Source organism: Adiantum capillus-veneris, chromosome 11, assembly GCF_014529385.1.
Source record: "Adiantum capillus-veneris isolate H3 chromosome 11, ASM1452938v2, whole genome shotgun sequence".
In the NCBI taxonomy this organism is placed as follows: domain Eukaryota; kingdom Viridiplantae; phylum Streptophyta; class Polypodiopsida; order Polypodiales; family Pteridaceae; genus Adiantum; species Adiantum capillus-veneris.
The window spans coordinates 83,017,632-83,023,440 of NC_140941.1; positions in this window are offsets into that span (position 1 = coordinate 83,017,632).

Here is a 5,809-nt window from a genome sequence, read left to right on the forward strand (position 1 = left end):
CCCTAGCAAGTGAAAGACTACAGGAAGTGGTGGTTGGAGTAATAAAACTAAAGCTCCCTCTATTTCAAGGAAGTGATGCCTTGCCTGACATCATGCATTTTTTGGAAACAGGGGAATGCCCATCAGATTTAACAAAGGGACAGAAGCAATGGCTGACGCGGAAGGCCACAAGGTATCGACTCATCAATGACGGTTTGTACTGTAAGGGTAAGGACCAAATACTCATGAAGGTCCCTCTCTCTCAGGAAATCACGGGAGTAATTGCTAGCTGTCACGATCCTCTAGCCATCTAAACCTCACAAACATGAAGTTTAGAGTGGTATAGTTGCCAAAAATTGAAAAAAAGCCAAAAACAGGACCTGTTTTCTCACACAGTTTAGGTTCAAAAATGTTGTGCAAGAGTAAGGTTAATGGTGAGATCGATACTAAAAAAAAATTGCTAAGCTTTTTTCAGCTCATAAGGCAAATTTGTGGATATATAGCACCTAGAAATTCATTTTCATACTCTTCAAATAATTCAAGCAAAATGGTCACTTAACAGGACACAAAAGTGTCCAAGGACATAAAAGTGTCCTGTTACCATTCTAGTGTTAATTAATGAATTATTGCAAGCATGAATACAAAACTTTGTCAAGGAGCAATTTCATGCTTTTGTATTGCATGAGGTGTCCTTTGGAATTAATGAAAGTTTAGGCTAAGGGGACCACAAGAAGACTTTTGCTACCAGAAATGGACCCTATTGATAGCCGTTTTTCGGCGGTCCATAATTGCCATAGTAAGCTACCTCACCCTATCAAATCACTCAAACATTTTTGTTATCCCTACCATTTCACTGTACATAGGCGTGTGTGAGTTAGGGACTTTCTCCATATTTTCTTAAAACCCTCAGCTAGCTAGTCACTGGGCTAGTTGAGCCAAAAAAATAAATAAAATAAAAAAATAAAAAATATTATGGCCCATTTGTGTATAAATATTTCATTGTATATAGGGCCTAAATAAAAGGATTTTTCATAATTATTTTTGTATTTATTTAAATATTTCTACCTATGGTGTGTTATTTTTGCTATGTACATTGACTCATCATTACCATATTTTTTCTTACCATTTTGCATACTATTTATTCTATATAAAAATAATTTCATGCAAGCTTCTCTTATTTTTGATGTAACTCCATCCCAATAAAAATCGAAAAAAACTAGTTTTATTTATGTGTATATTTTTTCACTATTGTGATTTTTTCCTTCCTACATGTATTCTCTATTACTCTCATAAATTAGACCACCAAAAATATTCATCTTTTTATGGTAGACTTATAATGAGAGAGATTTATTTTGATCCCTTTATATTTTTTCCACCTATATTATTTATATTTGACATGTACATTTTTTTTTTAGACCCCTCAATATTTGATTTTCTTAGTTGTACTATTCACTTATATCATGATCTCAACAATATCTTCAATTATAGACCTACCAAATAAGGTCAAGGGTATGTGGAATGCATGCATGCACCATGGGGGGTTACACTCTTGGAGGTATTCAAAAGAATCATCCAAAGAAGGACCTCACAAGGATTTTGTGCAGTGGAAAAAACTAGTCGGTTTTGCTGAATTTTGAAAGATCACATGCTCCCCGAATTTGAAAAGGTGATACAAACAAAAGTTGTAGCTCTTGAGCTGAAATTTCACCTAAAAGTTTTTCATATTTTTTTGAGCTACGAGCTGTGAGCTATGATTTTATTGGTGGAACCCAGTTTGCCCATGCTATGCAGCCACACTCCTTCTTTCACTTTATCATTTTCCTCTTTCACACACACTTCTCCACTCATCATCCCCACCTCTCTCACCACTCCTCTCTGCACCCTACTCACCTTCTTCTCAACCTTGAAGAATAAGAGAAACCATGGTGAACTCATATCTCCTACACACACTTCCATTCCAAAATTGACCTCCTAGTCTCATTTTTCCTCTTCCATATTACCCATATCTATCAAAAAACCACAAAATTCAGCCTCTTCTCTTGAAATACAGCACCATGTTGATTGATTACTCATATTCAATCACCTTGGCTCTCAAGGAAGGTCAAGAGTGGAGAAAAAACATACCGTCAAAGCTAGTGGACCGTCAACAAGCGTCAAAATTGACTCTACTCAAGACACTTGGAGCATCAACATTGTAAGAAATCCATATTTTCTTACCTATTAAGAGTTTTTTCTTCCTTATTTGTATCCTATTTGGATACTTCCATTGTAAACATCCAATTCCATTTGTAAATTAATAAAAATACTAACTCTACTAATTTACTAACACTAACCTACTATGAGAAGTCCTATCACCTCCACTTCTCTCCTCTCTCTCTTCTTCATCTATCCACACCAAATTCTTGATAATTCCAAGCAAAAGAAATTAGATAAGTGCTGAAAATCTAACCCAACCATGGTTAGAGTAGTAACCCTAGCCCCCAAAATTGCTATAAAAGGAGGGTGTAGCTAGCACAAAAGGGGGAAGCCATAAGCAAGAGCACTATGCTATAGCTTGAGAATCCAAGCTCAACCTCTCTAGAAGGAGCTCTTGAGTGAAATCTCATTGTCTTATGAATATGCATGTGTTGTATTAGGGGTGATTAGCAACGGAACTCTATGCCATTGTAAGAGAGAGTGATCATTCAATTGAAAGTAGGAAATCTATCATTTCTCCTACTAGTGTAAGCCCAACATTTGCTGAATCAAGGAGGGTGGATTTGGAGTAATCTTGGATACTTTGTCTCTCTTCCAAGGTAAAGTAATGGACAAGAACGATGTGTAAGTGTCTTGGTGTTTTTTTTTAAAAGTTCATGATAGCTTGTCTCTGGGTGTTGTCATCAATTTAGCCATAAATCCCACATACTGTAAGAGGGCGACAGGGTGGAGAGGACTCCCCTGGCTTTAAGACAGTGATTGGGGTGGCTTTTCTTATGATGTGTTGTGGTGTAATTTACTCAAGCTATGTTGAACAAATACTAATCTCACTTTGATTTGTCATGACAGATTTGTAAGAAGGTATTAATGCAACAAGCACCCCCTCCCCCTTCTCTCTCTTTCTTACATATATAATTGTGTTTGCTTGATCATTGCCGATACATTTCAAAGCAGCCCGAGCACTCTCTCTCTCTCTCTCTCTCTCTCTCTCTCTCTATCTCTCTCTCTTTATGCGTCCTAGCTCGCATCCAAAACTAGGTGGTGCCCCAAATTTGTGTAGGGTTAGGTTACGGGTTTGTGTATGTGTTTGTTGTTTTTTCCAACCCCAATCCAATTGAGCAGCACGGGAGCCTAGAAGAGTGCTTAGAGGCCACTCTTCTTGTTGCCCGCCCCGGACCGCCTCACTATTTTGATGATTTGTTTACACAAGGTTCCAAACCGAATTGGAAAAAGTATAGAAAATGGGAGTCATAGATAATGAGCTGAATTTTCTTCCCATATTTTTACTTTTTTATTTGGAGCCATGGTTGAGGAGATATGATCTAAATACTGGACCCGAGTCTGCCCACATCATGTAGGGACAACTCATTTCCAACTTTTCTAGTTTCTGTTCACACTGGCTCCTCTCTTCTTGTGTAAATCCTTGGGGGTTCCCTTCACCTATAAAATGGGACCTCTTATTCCTTGAAAACCATTGAAGCATTCAAGCCATTTATGAGAGGAATTCATGAGGGAGTGCGTTGTTAAACTTAATTGTACTTAGCCATTAACATAAGCCTAAGCCTACACTTTATTCTAGAGGAAGACTAGCCATTCTTGTAAGCTATCCTTGGGAGATCAACTCTAATCAAATAAGGTCTTGGATTTGGTGTATCAATCAAAGTTTAATTCTTCCCTTTTTTCTCTCTCCATTAAAAATGGTGATGAAGGGTTTGTCAAGTAAGATGTGTTCTACATTGATACTTTATTGATTTCTTGTTGTTTTCTTTTTTGAAATATTTTTTACAATTATATTCAAAAGAAATATATGCTAATGTGCAATGTTCTCAATGTGGTAGTCATGCTGACAATACTTGTCTATAATCAATTGTTTCATTATACTTCTAGATTCGTCTGACAAGCTTTCTAATTCACGTGGATGTTTTAAAAGGGAATCATGTTTGTTTTTTGGCACTATATTTATGAATTGAAATGTATTTGTTTCATGAAAGTTAATATTCAGTAATGCTGATCCAGACTTCTTATTTATTCAATTGTATTTTTCTGTTCTATTTTTGCATGTTTTAATATTTCTTGGAAGGTTTTTGTAATAATGTTATCAATTTTTGTTAAGTATGAAGTACAATATAATGCTGCTATGTATGGTTCTAAAATAATTTGATCTTTTCAAATATTAGTAAGATGTTTTGTGAGTGCATTTGTTTGTATGTTTTGTAAGTCCCTTCTTCAAAAAATTGTTATTCTATTAATTGTTGATTGTGCTGCTTTTAAACAAGTAGTTTTAGACATTCCTAAAGCGAAGAGAAATTGTCAAAAATCAAGAGTCTCACTCTCACTGTATACTTTGAGATATTGCTGAATTTTGCTAGCATTTCTTTATCACTGTTTTTTATGTTCTCTAGAAGTTTATGAATAATTGTATTTAAAAGTGGTGGTTTTGGAAGCCTGAAATCTACATTGCTTTTTATTATATTTTTTACATGCATGTGTGTGGAAATATTTTTGGCTATGTCATACTTATTCTACAATTTACATCTTATTGCAAGATATATAGAAACCTATAAAAGCGACTATTACTTTTTCACTCGTGACATTGTAAATTAGAGAATTATTGATCAAAGGAAGACCGTGATCGTGTTCACTTCCATGTGATTGGAATTCAGTGAGATGACAAATAACAAATCTTTAATTGTGCCTTATATATATATATATGATGTATGCTTGAATGTTTCTTGTAGACATGCTATTCTATGGTTATAATACCACACGCTTGACTGGATCTTCCATTATGTAATCTTGCAAACTTGGTTGCTGCTTTTGGAGTGGTTTTTCTTTCAAGAGAGTTTCCAGTGCTTTTTGTAATGGCTTCCAATTATGTTCTCCACTAGTGAATGTAACAAAAAAGAACGTGGTCCAAGAAGATAGATCATTGCAAAAATGTTTTGTTGTAATTTTTCATAAAATCTAGAGAAATTTGTGATGGTTGAAGATCTCTATAGCCAATGTTTGAATGCAGTATATTATCAAGGTTTTGTTTTGTTTTGACGTCTTTGACACAAAGTGTTCAATGGTTTAATGTTGCTTTTCTGAGCCTTATCCATGATGATGAGTGAATCTTGTGAGTCATTAATTTTATTTCTTAAAAAAATATGTTTGTTGTATGATTAGCAAATGATCAATCTGTGTTCATGATTTTGCATTGGAAAATATCTTGGTATGTATATTGGTAGGGTCCAACTGGTTTGCAGTATCTTCTTACTTAAAAAAGGGAATGGAAATTTAGTTCTTTGCATTCTTTATTGTTGCAGGACATTTGAAAAAGAATCAAAGAAGTAATTCGAATATAAAAAACTATGTATTAGAGTCTCTGCATGTGGCTTGATTTCTTCTTCATGCAGCTCGTTATTTTTGACATTGTAGTCTTCAAGATTCGTATTGCTTGATGAGTTAAAACCATGTATATTATTATTGTATTTTGAAGGACGTAGAGCAAGAAGTTTTTGAGTAAATTGTTCATGAATTTGTATCGCATATTCTGTATATAATGGAGTATGAATAAAATCAAGCAAAGCTTTAATTACATGTCGTGTTTGAATTTGGCCACTTTTGTAAATGGATTTTTATTCTAGTTTTC